Source organism: Stenella coeruleoalba (genome assembly GCF_951394435.1).
Source record: "Stenella coeruleoalba genome assembly, chromosome: 19".
NCBI lineage: Eukaryota > Metazoa > Chordata > Mammalia > Artiodactyla > Delphinidae > Stenella > Stenella coeruleoalba.
Genome location: NC_137165.1, coordinates 28,254,201 through 28,274,861, shown reverse-complemented (window position 1 = coordinate 28,274,861; position 20,661 = coordinate 28,254,201). Strand labels below are relative to the sequence as shown.

Here is a 20,661-nt window from a genome sequence, read left to right as displayed (position 1 = left end):
GATGGTATATTTAAAGCAAACCAATGAATCATATTAATGTTATTAATATGATTAATAACATATTATTAATGTTATATATATTAATATGTTATATATATAAATATATATTTAAAGCAAACCAATGAATCATATTAATGTTATTAATATGATTAATAACATATTATTAATGTTATATATATTAATATGTTATATATATAAATATATATTTAAAGCAAACCAATGAATCATATTAATGTTAGTCTTCTTTACAGAAACACTTGAAGCTAGAAAACAGAGAAGCAATGTCTTCAAAATTCAAATGAATGACCTTCCACATAGAATTCTACATGCACACTACTAATCACACAAGAGGGTAGAATAAAAATGTTTTCGGTCATGAAATAGTCTCAAGAAATTTAACTGTCTGGTTGGCAGCCATACACTTCCTCACCCAGCTTCACCACGAAAGCACTGCCCACCTCCACCCCACCTTGCTTGGCAGTTCAGGCACCCTATCTCAACTTAATGCAACCATATTCACTGGGTATACCATACCTACCAGGTGCAGTCCTGAGCACCAGGAATCATAGATAGCTAAGTCACTGTCCACATCCTTAACGCGGAGAGCAGATGTATACATAAACATTTCTAGACACAGCAGATGACAGTCAGAGCTAAAGCAGAGCACTGGGAATCTCCTGTGGGGAGATGTGGAATGGAGCAACCAATTGTGTCTGGAGCATTTGGGAAAGCTTCTTGAAAAGCATAGGACTGTATCACATCTAAGATCATCCATCTGGCATCCCCAAAGACCTCTACACGATCTGTCTATGCTCTACCTACCAACAACCAACTGATATGCTACTCCACCAGGCACAGGGCCTCCATCCGACCTGACTCCCCTTCCTCCTCCAAGACTCCCTCTGCTTATATCTGCCGGCTCCCATAACACCCTGACATATATGTCAGACTCACTGGACCCTAGAGTCTTTGTCATTGGTCTTCTCCATCACTGAAAGCACTTCTTCCTATTGATCTAAATCCTGCTCCACCCTTTCAGGGAATACTGGGGCATTTCATTTCCTCCAAGCACTCCTCTGCTCCCTCTTTTGTAAGCATGATGCACTTATCGGGGAAGGCAAATGACCGCCATGTGCCTACTGCCTCTGTTCCCCAAGTCCTCTGTAGCAGACAACCCTCGCTCGCTGGTCTCCAGCCAGCACACCTCCCACTGCACCCTAATGCAGCTTCCCATGGTGCCCAATCAGGCACGGCCCCCAGACTGGAGTAGGCAGGTGAGTCAAAACTGTTTGCCACACCAGAGTTAAAAGCTGCACCATTTGCATTTAATCATGAGAGTAAATCATAACAACAAATGCTTGAGCACCAACTATGTACGAGGCCATGAAAGACAGCAGAGAGGGACAAGGTGCTGCCCTGCTTTCCGGAGCTCTTGGTCTAAGCTGGGCAGGTGAACCTATGAGGTGTCGTCTTGTATCATTGGTAGATTGTCAGTACCTTGAGAGCAAGATCCATTGCATCTACCTCTGTATTCCCTCTCACTCTAAGAGCAGAGAACTTAGCACTTAGCCTCAATAAATACCAAGATGGCATCATCCACAAAAAAGAAAAAAATCAGAGCCCAATGCTACATTTCTGAGAATCTGGGCTGAGGCCTTGTCTCACTATCAGGGAGCCCCACCGGCAGTTCTGACACCCAGGCCCAGATCCATTCATCTCTCCTCAATGAGTTACAGAGCTAGGCTTTCTTTCTTACCTGTATCAGGCCTTTATATCCCGTTCTGACAGCCCAGGTCAAGGTAAATGGCACTGAGATTATGTGTCCTACATGGAGCTGATCAAAGTAGCTCGCTGCCTCCTGGGGATCTAGAGGTCCCAGGTCATGGGAAAACTGCCAAACCCCATCATTTTAGAAAAGAAGTCTTTTCTCAGCATTGCTTTGTTTGCCTGACCTGAGCCGAATGCTCCATGTCCACCTACTTGGCGGAAAAGAAATGAGCCAACATTTCAAACTGGCAGGAACTGAGTAAGTTTAAAACCAAACACCTTCATTTTGACAAAAAAGCAGTCATTCCTTTCCTCCATTAACAGAGCTAAAGAAAAGCCTTTTGCATTTGTCTATGGTTAAATTTCCTGACATCTGAATTATAAGTGTAATCTCATCTCATGCCTGATGCTCACTTGTATCCCTGTAAACACACCACTTGCACACCTGGATACAGCACTTGGGAAAAGAAACATGTTCCAATCTCTTATCTCAGCTGATTCTCCAACCTACAGAGTAAGACAGGCAAAGAAGGGATTATTACTTACAATCATGTATGAGGGTCATAGTCAACAGGAACAACAGAGAACAGTGCCCTCTGGTTTGATAGGACCTGACTACACCCACCTGGTGAGGAAGCATACCTCCTCACCATCCCGTGCCTGCCAAATCTCACCTTGGCTTTTACAGAGCTCCACAAGGACCTCGGCCTAGGGCCGTTCAGGCAACTTGGACTGAGCAACCTGAAGACACACCTTGGAGGCAAAACTGCTGACTGTACGTGTTGGTAACTGGTGGGTGGCACTGCCCGCACTTAAGAATGTTTGCAGTCAAGTGTTCAGAGGCACTTAGACCTTGTCCAGAGGCGGTAAAAAGCCTGGGGTCAGGTTCCAGATCTGCCACTCACTGGCTTTGTGGACTCAAGCAAGCGACTTTACCCCTCTTTACCAATACTTCATCATAAAATGAGAATAAGAAGGGCAGAAATGGCCCAGGTTTGTTGTTGAGTGTGAATGAGGCAACACATGTAAAACACGTGAGCCAGGGTCTGCATGGAGCTCACACGCATGGATGCTGGCTCAGATGCTGACTCAGTTTACCCTTGTGTCTGTGTTACACGCTTCCCTGGCCTGGCTGCGCCCCGAGAACATCACAGAGCCTGGCATGGAGCAGTTGCTAACGACTCACTATAGGAGCCCTGGGCCAGCGGCCCAGCTCCCCGCCCACCCTGCAGGTCTGCATACTCACAGTGCAGGCATCTCTCCTAGGCGGTGGGGGGTGGTGGGGGCTGGCCTGAGGTCAGCAGCAGCTCCACGCCGAGGGAGACAGCTGCCCCCATCCACAGCGGCTCCTACACCTCCTGGACTGCCCAGCAATGTCTGTCTACTGCCCATAATAGAACAGAACACTCAAGAGATAAAACAGGGCCCAACTCCCAGGCCCCATGTCACCCCCTACCTCCACTGTGCCTGCAAAGGAGCCGAGCCTGTGGGTCAGGGGCAGGAAGAGGCGGCATTCAGCTCACCAGACGTTTCTCCCCACCATAAAAACCACTCTTTGGGATGAACAACCCTAATTCGCAGTCACCTTTTTTCCAGTGAATGTAATGAGACCATAGGAACATAAATCATTTCGTTCTGAATAAATTCATGAATCAAAGTTTAAAAAAAAGAAATTTAACTGTCAACAAATGACTGGAAAATATACCCTACAAAATGAGAAAGTAGCCCAAGAAAAAGGACCCAGGAAACAGAAGATCCAACACAAGAAGGGGAAGAAGTTTCCAGAATGAAGGTAAAGAGACGTCCCAGGATGTTAGTTGGTCATCAAGCCCAGAAACCTACCAAGGTTGGCACAAGAAGTTAGAAAGTTCCAACGTGGGTGACTCCAAGAAAAAAATAGAATTGATAGACTATCAACTGAGAAGTGGCATGCAACTCCAGTAGAGCATATTAGAATGAATTAATGACTGATAACGTGCAAAACAGGCAAATCAAAAAGTAAGGCAATGATTAATGCTGAGGAAAACAAACCCTTATTCAAAAGAGTAACATGTAATTGTGTATTTCTTTGATAAAAAATATACATTTTAATTTTTAAAATATATTTACCAAGGAGCAGAGTCTGCCCAGAAGCCCGATTTCTTTTCTTTTTTTTAAACACTTGATTTTTTAAAAATTGTATATCTTATTTCATTTGCTGACAATGAAAAAAATGATTTAGATTTGTGTATACTAACATCCCTCACTTATACATATACACACGCTTCTTCTACCCCCACCTTCCCAATATTACAATTTGGGGAAATCCAAAATTCAGTGGTAATAACATTATGATCATGTAAACGTTGCCACAACTGTAGCTCAGGAGAAGAGGAGTTGGAAAAGCTGTGCACAGAAAGTCAGTTGGTAAAATAATACCTAAAACTGAAAAAAATCAATATTTTTTCAGCACATTTAGAAATATGGAGATAAAATTCAGATGAGTCAGCTAAGAGTTGAAGGTCTCTGCTCCTGGGGAGCATAACTCAATGTTAGGAAGCAGGACTCCTGCAATCCTATTTTATTTTTTTATAATATGTGTCTGCTTTTCTTTAATAATAATTTTAATTGAAACTTTAAAAAATTATAATCACCAATGTGCTTAGGCTTTCCATCAAACACTTTTTTTTTAGAAAAAATATCTTGAAATTAAAATAAAGATTGATTTGCAAATCAAATAAGGTATTCTGTCAAATTGAAAAAAACAAATAATGCAATATATATTTAAAACTTGGACAAATTACAATCCAGGAATTCAAAACTCTAACCCCACACCATTTGGTCGAGGGAGATTGGCACATGACATTTAACTTTTTTTTTCAGTTTCCTGTTTATCAAAAATTAGACTTGAATAAGTAAAATCCAGATGTTGGAAAAATTAATTTAAAATCTAGTGAAAATATAACACCCCAGCAGTGCTGTCATATGTTTTGTGAGTCGTACTATTAATAGTAGGACATAATAAAAAGAAGACTGGAATCTAGGATTTTAATACTAGATCTGCCACTCAAACATCATTTAATAATGGACTAGTCAATTCCCTGCTCTGTGCTTCACTTTCCGTCTGTAAAATGAGGGGATCTTAACTGGGTCATCTCTCAAGTTTCTTTCAAGTCTTACGAGAATACAAAAGATACATTAGGAACATGACAAGAATTTCCTCTTTCTCTACTCATGCACCTCTTAGATTGATTTATATAATTATATGCAGGCACTTGAAAACCCTACAGTCTCCAAGGATCTGACCATCGATCACAGCAAGAAATGCAGTAGTCTTATTTAAGCTAAATCTTAAACATCATCAGCCCCCATGAATTAAGGGTGTGGTGTCAAGAATAATCCAATAAAACTACCATACGACCCAGCAATCCCACTACTGGGCATACACCTTGAGAAAACCATAATTCAAAAAGAGTCATGTACCACAATGTTCATTGCAGCTCTATTTACAATAGCCAGGACATGGAAGCAACCTAAGTGTCCATCAACAGATGAATGGATAAAGAAGATGTGGCACATATATACAATGGAATATTGCTCAGCCATAAAACGAAGCGAAATTGAGTTATTTGTAGTGAGGTGGATGGACCTAGAGACTGTCATACAGAGTGAAGTAAGTCAGAGAGAGAAAAAACAAATACCATATGCTAACACATATATATGGAATCTAAAAAAAAAAAAAAATGGTTCTGAAGAACCTACAGGCAGGACAGGAATAAAGATGCAAGAGGGAGGAGATATGGGGATATATGTATATGTATAGCTGAGGCACTTTGTTATAAAGCAGAAACTAACACACCATTGTAAAGCAATTATACTCCAGTAAAGATGTTTAAAAAAAAAAAAAAAAAGAAGAATCCAAAGCACTTCCACTTAGCTTTAGGATCCATTATATATTTTTGGTTTACAGCAAACTCAAATTAACATTTTGGTTTATTCGGGCTGATTTTTAAATTTGTTGACCTAATTACATACTCAACAATCTAGTCTAAAAATACGCCTGGCTTGGTAGAAGAGACACTGTCTTTGAATTCGACATAGTCCTTGAATTTCTAAAGGCTGGTTCACACAGAGACCTAGTTGACATGGTAATAAAAGAGACTTTTGTAGTGTGTGTCCTGCTCACAAGTTCCTCTTCCCTGAGAACAGTTCTCCACTCTGATTCTCCAAGCTACGTTTTAGTTACATAACCACTGTTCAGGACTCACTTGATTGGCAGTGGCCGAGCACCAGAACCAAAATGAGCCAATCAGAGCTCTGTAACTTGAGAGAGTGAAATCTCAATGTGGGTTTGGGTTCAGTTATATGAAAACTACATAAATTTGAGAACTGGGGCAAAGCCATTGTCGTATGAGTAGAAGTAGCAGAGATAGTTGATTTGCAAAGACAGACCAAAAAAAAAAGAAAAAGAAAAGAATTTGCAGAAAGAAATGAAAGCAAAATATAGATAAAGCCTGTTTCCTGGGCTTCCCTTGGCCTTCTTAATCCCTTTTGAGTCACAGCTGCATTCCTGTCACTGGATCCCAGGTCATTATATTAAATTCTTCCTTCTTGCTTAGACTAACTAGAAACAATTTCTATCATTAGCAGCAAAAAAAATTTGCTACTGTTAAATTGACTTTTTCAACTGAATTGAAAATTGTAATGAGGAAATCTTTTGGATTACTTTTTTTTTTCTTTTTTTCTGAATTAATCTGTCATTTGCTCAGACACAAAGTGGCTGGGTATCACAGAGCCCCAGATTATTAAAAGATGATTGTGCATTTAGAAATTTTGTCTTATTTTCCATGCTAGTCTCTATTCTATAAAGTTTAAGCTTTAGTGTATAACTAAGATGATATACTGCACTTATCAGGTTAATAGAGGGTCATAGCAGTGGAACTTTTTATTGGAATGTCCAGCTGCATTCCTGAATCAGTCACAGGTGAATCCATAATAATTAATTACTTTCTAAAAGCAATGGCAAAATGTTCCTACTAACATATGAATAAAATAACCACGGAGCCCCTTGCCTGCTATTTGTTGACTACTTCCAGATAGCTGCAAAACACATGCCCCCTTCTGCAAAAATGGAAACTCCAAAACCCTTCAGATAAAGGGGAGCAGATGCCATAATGCAAAGTGCACCAAAATGAGTGTCAGCTGATGTGAATCCAAGGCTTTACAACTGTCCTCGCCTCTGTGGATCTTAGACTCTTCACCTCATTTGGAATAGAAAAAATCCAACATGAAACCCATAGGCCAAATGAAGCCCAATACACCACCTGCTAATGCCTCCCTTTCTTGAAGGGAAACTTTGTTTTTTTCTTCCAAGAAATGTTGTTAAGTGCTTAGAAGAGTGCCTGACAAATAGGAATGCTCAATTAATTATAGCCATTGTTGCTATTATTTTTACTATCCTGAGGATATTTTTAACAGACTAGCTAGTTATGGGTGTCCCACTGCTAGTATGTTTGACTGCTACCAACTATAAATTTCACAAGATTTGTTGGACAAGTTTGTAACAGTAATCAAAGCTGAATATATTTAATGATAGTATTTTGAGACATTCAAGTTCAATTTCACTAAAAGAATAATTAAATTGGATCAACTTAAAGGATTATTGAATAAGGAAGAATAGGGCTGACTAAAGCTTGCAGGTAGCACCTGACTCATTTTGGGGTCATGGCCAATATTGATGCTACAAGAAAACTTACCATTATAGCCTTTTCATATCATGAGGAAAAACTGTTGAAAACATGTGGACAAAGGAAAGGAAAAGACATAGATATAACCTATTTGACTGAGTTCTAATATTGCTTCCAAATTAGACATTGTGGGCTTCCATGTTTTCAGCTCTAGAAAATTCTGAGCCTAGAAAGCAACTATTTCTATGGTTACCCAGAAGCAGAAAGCTACTGCTCAGAACAGATTGTGGTCTCTTCTGCACACCTGCCAAATAGCATCAGATCAGAGGAGATGCTGTTCATTTAGAAAAATACATGCCTTGTGTTGAACCTCACTGTGAATGTCCACCCCCACCCCACCTCAGGCCATAATCTGGAAGGATATGAAAAATTAGAAGTGAATTGCTCGACACAGTTAAGTGAGAAGAACTTTGAATCTCAGCAGGCAACCCAGGCAGGACGATAGGAAGGGATAAACAGAAGACATGAGCCACAAAAAGGAAGGCCAGCCCACCACATCACCTCCATATAACAGCCAATAGCAGGGAATTTTAGGAAAATAAATCTAATGCTCATTTTTAAATTGTGTCTTCATGATGCTATGCTGTGCTCCCTTCAGTTCCCACAAAGCTTCAATAAAAAATAAAAAGAAAGTAGAAACCAAGAACAGTATTTAGAAAGCACATTGCAGAATTTTTTTCGGCAAAAATCCACAGGTGGGATTTTCCATAGCAATATCTTATTTGGATTTTAAAATAAACATTGACTCCAGAAGGTGAGGGGACTCGGGGGTACACACAACCGATAGTTGGGTTGCATATGAATGACCTACCCCTACACAATGGAGAAATATTTCTTCCACATGCCAGCAAATATCTCAGTGTCTTTAACTTTATCTTACCATTGTCTGATTTGTTTAGCTCTTACTTGGGTCCCATTCAGGACTATTGTGTTCTCTTAGCTTATTATTATGGCTACCTTCCACTTCTTAAACAACCATGTCTCCTATGGGTCCATGTTTACGTAAAACAGGGATCGAGTACTGATATGCAGCCAGAATAAAAGCAGTCCATACAAGATAGGGTTGGATTTCAAAGGAAAAAATAATTTGTTTTTTTCCTTCTGCATTCATTTCTCTCTGTATGTAACCAATGTGAAATAACATTCCCACTTTATCAAGACCAAAAGTTAGGTACCAAGAAATTCATTTATTCCACCAACATTTATTGCCCTCAGTTGTATGACTGATACCGCTAGGAGGCAGGGCCATAAAGATAAATACAAAATGGGCACAATTTAATTAGGGAAAGAGAAATGAAAACAGAAGTGGAGGCCTGTGTGTATAGTACAGTAAGAAAATGTAAGGAGGTTTAAAGGACTGTGGCTTGGGGAGGTGCAAAAAGTCCAAAAGAAGATGGTAACTGGAACAAGTTTTGAAGAATTCATGGGAGTTCACCAAGCCAATAGGAGGGAAAGGGCATTGCCAGAAGGCTGGGGCATGAACCTATGAGCTACCACCCCTCCAAGAGGAAACAACAAGAAGCTTGATATGTAGGGAAATCAGTTGGCAGGAGAAAAGGGAAAGGCAGGCAGTGTTGGGATTCTGAAGGTCCTTACGTGACTGAGATGTTCTGCCTTGAATCCATGAATGATGGAGATCCAGCTTAATAAAGACCAGGGTGATGAAGAGGATTGTTGCTTTAAAAGGGTGGGTTGGAAGGAAATAGAAATGGAATCTGGAACTCCAGAAGACCTGAACTATGATGATGACTGTAGGGGAGAAGGAACATTATATTCTTATTAGTGGCCAGGCCCAAATGGGATACCTCTGCTTTATTCCCTGAGCCTGGCTGCCTACATGGACTGTTAAACTTGCCCAAGGGAGGAAGGGGAAAAAAATCACTTTTTCTTTTTTCCTGGACAATTCCCAAATGAGGAGCTCTATATCCAAGCAATTTTTTCTGCTTTCCTGCATTTTTTTAACATCTTTATTGGAGTATAATTGCTTTACAATGGTGTGTTAGTTTCTGCTTTATAACAAAGTGAATCGGTTATACATATACATATGTTCCCATATCTCCTCACTCTTGCGTCTCCCTCCCTCCCACCCTCCCTATCCCACCCCTCTAGGTGGTCACAAAGCACCGAGCTGATCTCCCTGTGCCATGCGGCTGCTTCCCACTAGCTGTCTATTTTACGTTTGGTAGTGTATATATGTCCATACCACTGTTTCACTTTGTGCCAGCTTACCCTTCCCCCTCCCCATGTCCTCAAGTCCATTCTCTAGTAGGTCTGCGTCTTTATTCCCGTCTTACCCCTAGGTTCTTTATGACCTTTTTTTTCCCCTTAGATTCCATATAGTTCTACAACCTCTTAGATTTCCATCCCAATTGCTAAGCAGAAAACTTTCTGCCCCCACTAAGATTTAGACGACTAATGTGAGGACCCCAGGGCTTGGCCTGTAAATGGCAGTGAAGGGATGAAATCAACTCCAGTCTGAGGTTCTGAGCTCAGAAGGCAACACTAAGTTCACATCCCTGAGCTGAAGTGATCTGCAATCCTCACCACCCTCCTCAAACCACCACCACTGACGTCTACTGCCCCTGACAATCTCGGGAAAACCAAGTTGTATTCCTACCATCTTTACATGCAATCCATCCAAATGATCTTTGGCCAAATCCCAGTGGAGTGTAGAGATTCTTGTGAAGGATTTGTGAAATTTTGTTGTTTTTCGATCAAACATTCTCATTTTGTTTCTCTTCCTTCATTCGGGCTTTGGGGGAGAGCTCAGCTTTCAGTTTGATGGTGAGTTATCAGTTAAACCCCTCGTCTCCAAAGGGCTGTCTTGGAGTCTTTTACGAATGACGTTGGAAACAGTCTCAGTTGATTCAACAAGGTGGACAACGATATCCTCAATGAAGACTCATGTGCTATAGCGGGTCTGTATCTACACATGCTAATTTATTTAGGAGGAAAAGTTGGGTTTAAATATTGGATAAAATACTTTTAATATGAAATTAGTTATGACTTGTTGGATGAAACTCAACTGATTATTTTCAAAACCAACCAGACTTTAAAATAAAATAACCATATTCTCTTTTTTAACATCTGTGTATGGATATCTCTTGTGTACTGCAGTTAGAGGAAACCTGAAAAGGATGGTTTCAACCAATTCTTCCTCTATTTCTTTGGAATAAATATTAATATATGTGAGTCGTCCTCATGCAATTTTAAAGAGTGCCAGAAAGACCAGAACAAACATCTGAAAGAATCCCCTAAAGGTGCAAATGAGGCCACTAAAAACCACAGAGGTTGACACCCAATGTCACACAGGAAGTAAGTGGCAGAGCTTGAATTCTACCCAGATGTCCTGGTTTCTTTGTCCAAATCTTTTTAGCTACATTTCTTCTTTTTAAAAAAAATTTATTTATTTATTTATTTACTTACTTACTTACTTATTTATTTATTTATTTATTTATTTATATGTCTTAGGTTTACAACAAAATTCAGAGGAAAGTACAGAGATGTCCTGTATACCCCCAGCTCTCACATGTGCAGACCCTGTCCCATTATCAACATCACTCACCAGAGTGGTACATTTTTTACTAAGGATAAACCTACACTAACACATCATAGTCACCCAAAGTCGATTATTTACCTTAGAGTTCACTCTTGGTGTTATACATTCTATAGGTTTAGATGAATATATAATGCCATGTAGTCATCATTATAATATCATAAAGAGTATTTTCACTGACCTAAAAATCCTCTGTGTTCTGCCTATTCACTCCTCCCCCAAACCCCACCCCTAGTAATGACTGACCTTTTAACTCTCTCCATAGTTTTGCCTTTTCCAGAATGTCACATAGTCGAAATCATATCATATGTAGACTTTTCAGATCGGCTTCTTTCACTTAGTAACATGCACTTAAGGTTCTTCCCTGTCTTTTCATGGCTTGATAGCTCATTTCTCTTTAGCACTGAATAACATTCCGGAACTACACTCAGCAGGGGGCCAGACTATGCTTCCCTGATCAGACTGTGCTGCCGATTTGGTTCTGCAGACAGGCAGAGTTGCTGGTTGGGGCTAGACTTTGTCTCTGCAGGTAGGGACTGGGTCTGCCAAGACCCCAGTGCTGGTTTTTGCAAGTCCCTCCCCCTTCTCTGTCGCAGATTCCCTGTGGTCAAGCCCCACAGAGTCCCTGCAATCCCCATGGGGGCTCCCAAGAAGTGACCCACAACACCTGAGGTGTGGAGTCTGGATGTCCCCCATATGATCCAGCAATCCCACTCCTGGGCATATATCCATGCAAAACTATAATTCAAAAAGAAACATGCACCCTTATGTTCACAGCAGCACTATTCACAATAGCCAAGACATGGAAACAACCTAAATGTCCATCGACAGATGAATGGATAAAGATGTGGTACATATATACAATGGAATACTACTCAGCCATTAAAAAGAATGAAATTATGCCATTTGTAGCAACATAGATACAACTAAAGATTATCATACTAAGTGAAGTAAGTCAGAAAGACAAATACCATATGATATCACTTATATGTGGAATCTAAAATATGGCGCCAATGAACCTATCTGCAAAACAGAAACAGACCCACAGACATAGAGAACAGACTGGTGGTTGCCAAGGGGGAGAGGGTTGGGGAGGGATGGAGTGGGAGGTTGAAGTTAGCAGATGTAAGCTATTATATATAGCATGGATAAACAAGGTCTTACTGTATAGCTCAGAGAACTATATTCAATATCCTATGATAAACCATAATGGAAAAGAATATTTTTAAGAATTATATATATGTATAACTGAATCACTTTACTGTACAGCAGAAATTAACACAACATTGTAAATCAACTATACTCCAATAAAAATAATAAATAAATAAATAAGAATTGCCTGCCTTCATCCTCAGGCAAGTCTAAGAAAATACAATTTCCCTGACAGGTTACCTTAGTCAACAATAAGACAAGATGTGGGAGAAAGAACCACAGACTGAGGAGAATTGAGATCCAACAGGCTGAGTGCCCTTAGGCCTCTGAGCTGTTTACAGAGTTAGTGAACTGCACTAAATGACCTTCGTCTCTCCTTTCTCTGACATTCCCTGTCTTCTGGAAAAATATGGCTCATTGCATCCTGGCCAAATACAAAATGTTTGTACTTGGACCATATTCACAGGAGTTGATGGCTCTGAATAAACCAGAGAATCCCTACCAGCAGAAAAATGTCATTTCTGGCTGTGGCAGCTTTGGCCTCTGAATTTTCCACAGCACCAGAGATAATGGCCCAGACAATTTTCCTTTTCTCTGCCTCTCATGTTTTATGGCAATAAAAAGCCTACTGGAGACGGTACATAATGTAAATGCAGCAGAATCCCAATCCATCCCTGCAACACACTCCCACCACCATTTTAATCTACGAATCTGCCAAATTACACATCAACCAAAAGACACGTTGAGTTTATTATGAGATCCAGAGGATAGCTTCTTCACAAATGATTTCATTTTTCAGGCTTTCAATACAATGAGCTGAAGTGAGCCAGCCAACTCAGGTGAGTAGAGAAGGGATCCTTGAAATTTGTGGTGTCTGGGACATGCCCCACAGATAATCTAGCAAGTGCATCATGAAGCAAAAACAGTTTCTGTAAATTGAGAAGACAGAGTATGAAGAGGGGAGAGAAGGGACATTGATGCAGACTACGAGAGGTCATGTGGGGAAAATTAGTCTATTTTCTCAGCTGCTGCCAAAAAATGTCACTTGTGTTATAAAGAAATGGAAAATGAGAAAACTCCATTATCATCCAAAAACCACTTGTCCATTTCCTGCTCCATGTGAGAAGGAATATTGGACCATAAACCCGATTTACACGGGGCTGTGGTCTTCTGGCGCCCTCTACTGTCATGGAGGGAGACTGCAGCCGCCTGCACTGAGGAAGAAAATGACGCCAATCTAGAATCTGGCCCTGGGCCTGAGAATCAATAAACTGTTAGATAATGAGAAGAGAGAAAAGAAGAAAGGAGTGTGAGAGGGAGAGAGTGGACATGAAATTCTCAAGTTCCTTCCAAGGCTTGAATCAAGGTTGAGTCCATACCCAGAAGAGAGCCCTGCTCTCCTGAGTCCCACAGAGCTGGGTGATGAAATGGGTGAAATGCCTAGAAATGCTTAACAGAGGGCAGCTCTTGACATCAGATAGGTGCTTGATGAATGAAAAAGGGGGAAAATTATATATTTTTATATATATATATATATATATATATATATATATAGAGAGAGAGAGAGAGAGAGAGAGAGAGAGAGAGAGAGAGGGAGAGATTGTAACTGGCCAAAACTGCCTCCCTCCAGCTCATCATTGTAACAGAAATGTCTGACTCTGTCACTCATCTAAATGTTTTTCATAAATTTTATCAATCCTCCACATATTTTCAAAAGTCTTTATGTTTGAACTACTGACAAAGGTAACAAGAAGTACTGTAATTTGAATTTTTATGGAGCCTTATAAATTCTCAATTCTATAAAGTAGAGCCTTATAAAGTATAAGTTCTATAAAGTATTTGTTGTATTTGGGTCATTTAAATACAGAAACCTTAGAACCTGGTGTGCCTGGATCAGGGAATTTCTAATTTAGGGTTGGATAGGAAATGTCTACTCCTCATAACCATAAGAGGTATCATTTTTCAGTTTGTTTCATTTTACCTAAAACTGTTTGTGTCACAATAGATCATAGGCCACCGCTGATTGAACAAGCACTACTGGTATCACCCCACTACCTGTGAAATAGAGGCTGCTAACTGATGAGTGAAAGGTGTTATAAGATGGCTTTCACACTCCTCAGCAAATACTTGGTTCAGTGCCAGGAGGGTTGAGAGCTCTCTGACTGCCTTGACAATTACTAGAATGTAGCAGTTAGGTAAATGAGGCTGCAGTAACAAGTAGGCCCCTCCAATAAGCTCTTTTCTTGCTCATGTCACAGTCTCAAGGTGATGTCCCCTCTCAGAAGCGAGTGCCCCACATGGTGATTCAGGGGCCCAGGTTTCTTCCATCTTGTGGCTCTGTCATTCTGCAGGGTCAAAGCAGCAGCATCCTTGTCCAGTCCTGGAAGAGACAAGACCAGAGATGGCTTCCATCCTTTGTGCTCAAGTCCCACTGGCTAGAGCTCAGGCATAAATCCACATCTAACTGCAGTGGTCCAGCTGCATGCCCAAGAAGAACACAGAATTTGGTGAACAACAAAGTTCCAGGCTGTGGCTACCAGAACTTTGGAGGTCAATTTGTGTTCTCCCTTCTGGTAACTCATGCTATTTATATCCCTCATTATTATAAATCCCTCATTTTAATCCATCACAACACTTCTAAATGCTAGCACTAACATTTACAAGTTGTGTCACTTTGGACAAACTACATAGTACCTCTAAGATACATATTTCCCTCATCTATAAAATAGTGATAATGATATTACTTATAGATAGTACTTATATATTGTAGGGAATAAATGAGCTAGTGTATATAATGCATTCAGCACGGTGCTAGCTGTTAACTAGAATGACCACATTTATTATTTCCTTCTTCTGTTTTGACTGTTTTTCCAAATCAAAGAACAGCAATAAATCTCTATTTTCGTTATGTTCAAAGTATCATATGGAGTAGATATTTTATCCCTGCCCTCAATGAATTAAACCTATTTTGAAGATGAGACATAAAACTGGTGAAAAGTAAAGCCTTAAGAATATTTATACAGAATATTGAGCCAAAGATAGAAAAATTTCAATTAAAAAGTATGTGATTAATTCTCAAATTAGTTGTGGGTACAATGAAATTTTCAGAAGGGAGAGTTAATGTAAGATCTTATGGGGGAGGTAAGGTTTGGATTTGGTCTTCAAGAGTAGATTCTAGATAAGGATAATAGGTAAGAATGAGGACAGAAGGCACTATAGGAAACTAGAATGACCTAAGGGGGGAAAAAAAAAAAAAGGCAAAGACCAAGAAAGCAGGGATATGGGGGAGGGGGAGGAGAGCAAGGAACAGTTGATAGACAAGATGATACAATTTTTCTAAATGTATGAGAATAATAAAAATAAAGCTGGAAATATAGGTTTGTGCTAACAGAAGCTAAGCTAAGAACTTGTCCTTGTAGGCCAGTGACTAGCAAATCTAAGTGTGCAGGGAAAGCCTTTTGCAGGCGGGGGAAGATCTATAAAAGGGGGTGGAGTGCGGGAGTTAAAAGCACGGGCTCCAGAGACACTGCCTAATTCAAACCTGGGCTCTGCCACTTAAAACATATGACCGGGCTTCCCTGGTGGCGCAGTGGTTGAGAGTCTGCCTGCCGATGCAGGGGACACGGGTTCGCACCCCGGTCCGGGAAGATCCCACGTGCCGCGGAGCGGCTGGGCCCGTGAGCCATGGCCGCTGCGCCTGCGCGTCCTGAGCCTGTGCTCCGCAACGGGAGAGGCCACAGCAGTGAGAGGCCCGCGTACCGCAAAAAAAAAAAAAAAAAAAAAATATATATATATATATATATATATGACCTTGGGCAACTTTGTCAACCTGTCTCTCAGTTTTCTCATCTGTAAAATGAGGTGATAAACTTTCACAGAGCTATTGTGAGTATTGGATGACTCCATGCACGCATGGGAATCATTGGAAGAGGACCTGGCACATGGTAGGGCAGCATTGGTATCAATGGTGATGACAATGATAGTCGTGGTCTGCCCCTAAGGGGAGACTTCATTATTCTAGGATTGAAGTCAACCTAGCTCTATACAATTGCTACTGGTAGGACACCTTTCTTTCTCAGTAATCATGAACTCTCTAGAACCACTGGGCCTTTAGAAACCTTTAATGAGCTTGTTTCCATTTGGCTTCATATATACAAGTAGACCCAGGCATTTGTAAGTCCAACTCAAAATATCAGTTTTCCCTGAAGTTAGGTATATTCATTTGCTAGGGTTGCCATAACAATACCACAGACTGGGTGATTTAAACCACAGAATTTTTCTTCTCACAACTGGAGGCCAGAAGTTCAAGACCAAGGGCTTGGCAGGTTTGGTTTCTCCTGAGGCCTCTCTCCTTGGCTTACAGATGGCCGCCTTCTTACTGAGTCCTCACATGGCCTTTCCCCTGTGTGCACATCCCTGGTGTCTCCCCGTGTGTCCAAATTTCCTCTTATAAATACAACAGCCATATTAGATGAAGGCCCACCCTCATGACCTCATTTTCGTTTAATCACCTCTCTAAGGGCCCTTTCTCCAAACACAGTCACATTCTGAAGTACTGGGGGTTGGGGTTTCATCATATGAATTTGGGGGGACACAGTCAATTCAACCCACAACACCCAGCTAGGATCTTTCTCCTCATTATAATATTTTCTCCAGTCCCCTGTCACGGAGGTCTCTTTTAATGACCATTATCTCATAATAAAGAGTCTGAGACTTTACCAAGAAAGCCAAGAGGTGTACTTGGGGTGACCATCCCCAGATACATACTCAGTGCTTCCTGTGCCGTATTCTGGGCAGTGTGCCTGGATCCAGCCATACACGGAACAACCGGCCTGCCCTGGTGAAGCTTGCATTCTAATAGGGGTGCCATAATCTAACAAAATACATGGCAGCACTTGGAGTGAGTCAGATGTGAACAAGTGCCATGGAGAAAACGAAAGAAGAATAAGGGAGAAGGGGAGCACCCTGCGCAGGGGGATGACTGACTACCTTATAAGGAGGGGTCATGGGAAGCCCCTCTCCTAGGGTCACATTTTAGCAGTGACTTGAGGAAGTCAGGGAACAAGCCATGCGGATAACTGGAGGAGGAACACTTCAGGCCGACAGAACATCAAGAGCTAAGATCCTGAGCTGGGAGTGACTAGAAACATCAATGTGGCTGGAGCAGAACAGGTGAGGGAGGAAGTGTTTGGAAATGAGAGGAGAGGTAGGTCAGGTCCCCTGTGTGGTGCCTTGCTGTCATTGTAGGGATGTTGGCTTTTGCTGGAGTGAAATGAGAAGTCACTAGAAGGTTTTTTTTAATTAATTTTTATTGGAGTATAGTTGCTTTACAGTGTTGTGTTAGTTTCTACTGTACAGTAAAATGAATCAGTTATACATATACATACATCCCCTCTTTTTTGGATTTCCTTCCCATTTAGGTCACCACAGTGCATTAAGTAGAGTTCCCTGTGCTATATAGTATGTTCTCATTAGTTATCTATTTTACACGTAGTATCAAGAGTGCATATATCTCACTAGAAGGTTTTGAGCATGGTCTGATTTGTTTTTAAAGGCTCCACTCAGATTATTGTGTTGAGAATAGACTGGCTGAGGGAGTGGGGAAGGGTGAGTGAGTAGGTCAACTAGTTACAATTGTCAGTAACAGTAAAGTAGAAGCAGTGAAGTTAGTAAGAAAGGTTTAGATTCTTGATGTTTCGAATGTAGAACAACCAGGAATTTCTGTTATTCCATCTGGTGCTCATAACTCCCTCTAGATTGCCTTTGGCATCCTGCCAATCAGCACTATCAAGGTTTCAGTTGCATTGAGCTTTCTCTGTATCCTGGAGCTAAGTGTACAGCTTAAATCCATGCATAGACTCCCAAGTTCAATCTCCATATCAAAATAAATGAGCACTAACATTACATAAATCCTACATAGGAAACTGGATAAAGTAGGCATCTTTAACCATCTATATTCTGATCACAGGTTATAAAAAGTCCAAAGCCAAAAGGAATGCAGAATGCCTCCAGATGGTATCATATTCGGATAAAGAAATATAAAATGTCATCATGCATGTGAAACACTTCTAACCAGAAAAGGAAAAGACAGCAGAAGAGAGGAAGGCAGACCAGGAAAGTGATAAAATTTGCTAACCCTAAAAGTGGGTGACTGGCATGGTGCAACAGTTCTTGTCAATACTTTTGAAAGCAAGCTGCAAAATTGTTCTCCAATTGCTGACGTTAAGAAGTTGTTTCTTGAGTTTTTCCTATTTAAGATGAAGACTTCAGCATAGTTCTACTCATCTTTTCCTTCCCTGATTTCTGTTCATATAGCCTGAGAGTTTAGCTCAACACAATTTTTATTAAGTAAAAATTATCGAGTAAGAGGCGGGCGGAGGGCACGGGAAGTGCGCCTGGTTGCCTTTCGCCGCCCGGAACGCGAACTGCGCATTTCAGATCTGCTTGGTAAACCAGGTGCACCACCATACTGGCCACAAGACTTGTGTGTCTCTGGACACTACCTTCCAGAGTTTTCCTCCCAGCTTTCACCAAGGCCTCCCCTGTTGTGAAGAATTCCATCACGAAGAATCGATGGCTCTTCACACCCAGCAGGGAATATGCCACCAAGACAGGACTTGGGATCTGGCATGGGAAAACTGGCCAAGGACTCAAAAGAGGCAGCTTTGGAACCATCATTGGAAAAAAATATTTAAAATTGATCAGATGAGATGTTTTATTGCTAGAGGGGCTGCTGTCTGTTTTGGTGTTCTGTGCTACTGTGGCTTGGAAATGTCTAATGAGATTGGCGCTATTGAAAAGGCTATCATTTGGCCTCAGTATGTGAAGGGTAGAATTCATTCCACCTATATGTACTTAGAAGGAAGTATTGGTTTAACAGCTTTGTCTGCCCTGGCAGTGAGCAGAGCTCCTGCTCTCATGAACTTGGTGATGAGAGGCTCTTGGGTGACAACTGGTGCAACCTTTGATTGCACCAGTTGTCATGCAGCCATGATTGGAGCTGGAATGCTGGTATAGTCGGTATCATATGACAGGAGCCCAGGCCCAAAGCATCTTGCTTGGTTATTACTTTCTGGTGTGATGTGTGCAGTGGTGGCTCCTCTGATGATATTAGGGGGGCCTCTTCTCATCAGAGATGCATGGTACACGGCTGGCACTGTGGGAGGCCTCTCCACTGTGGCCATGTGTGTGCCCAGTGAGAAGTTTCTGAACATGGGAACACCACTGAGCATGGGCCTGGGTCTCGTCTTTTTGTCCTCACTGGGATCTATGTTTCTTCCACCTACCACTGTGGCTGGTGCCACTCTGTACTCAGTGGCAATTTAGGGTGGATTCGTTCTTTTCAGCATGTTTCTTCTGTATGACACACAGAAAGTAATCAAGCATGCATAAGAGTACCAGTGTATGGAGTTAAAATGTGATCCCATCAGTTCAATGCTGGGAGTCTACATGGATACATTATACATATTTATGTGAGTTGCCAGTATTCTAGCAACTGGAGGCAACAGAAGGAAGTGAAGTGACCAGCTTCTGACTTCCTTAATACATCAGATATCTGGCTTGTTTAATAGGGGCAGATATTTGTTAAATGGTGCAAGCAGCTTTCATGGAAGTTTAGAAGATAAGAACTTGTCAGCATGTTTCAAGTGCTCCAATAATGTGATGCTTCAGGTCTGCTTTTTCTTCTGGAGAATAAATTCAGTAGTTCTATTCCAAATAGCACTCACATTTTCAATTCTCACATTTGAGTAATTCTAAAATGCTCTAATGAGTGTGAAAACCAAGGTTTGTGTTGCAGGAAGTTAAGTATTTTATCTATTTTTAAATTTATTTGGTTAGGTGAAACTTAGCAAACTTGTGTACCTCCTTTTTTTTTTTTTTTGAAGGTGGACTATTAACAAGTAATGTCACAAGCGACATAGGGGTTTGGTAAAGGGACCAGAGAGAAGTAAAGGGTCACCTGCATTCTTTCTTTGAATGCTGAGAACTTAGCACTTACGCAATTGTGGTGAGTCAGTGGGGGGGGGGGTTGGACATTTGGAAACAAGTTATGGTTGTACATCTGCTGAACTTAGCAGAAGCACTGAGCAGAAAACAAAGACATAGGTGATTGTCAAGGCTGTCCTTACAGTACATATGTGATCATGTTTGGCTTCCCATTGTTTGACACTGTTAGAAGAGTCCACAATGCCAATCATATGGAGAATTCCTGTTATATAGTATGTGTGCGTGTGAGTCTTACTTTTGAATCGTCTAGAACAAAATATCCTTAAAATACTCAAAGCATGAAAATTGTTGCATTTTTAAGTATACAAACAATATGTTCATAATTGCTGAATATTTTTGTAAATTTATTGAAATGTTTAAAGGAAAACATGCTTGCCTTTCTCATCTCTTCAAGCTTTAAAGCCTGTTTGTGGTTGACACTTGAGATTATGAAAGCAGTTTTTCCCCTCAGAT

At 40.9% G+C, this 20,661-nt stretch overlaps 1 pseudogene across 1 annotated transcript; it reads left to right on the top strand.

Moving 5' to 3' along the window:
• The first annotated feature begins 1,130 nt into the window (after positions 1 to 1,130).
• Positions 1,131 to 19,719, top strand: LOC307177409 (growth hormone-inducible transmembrane protein-like; annotated as a pseudogene). Its single transcript has 3 exons — positions 1,131 to 1,274; positions 1,789 to 1,799; positions 18,658 to 19,719. The product of its transcript is annotated as a growth hormone-inducible transmembrane protein-like (transcript).
• The last annotated feature ends 942 nt before the right edge of the window (positions 19,720 to 20,661 follow it).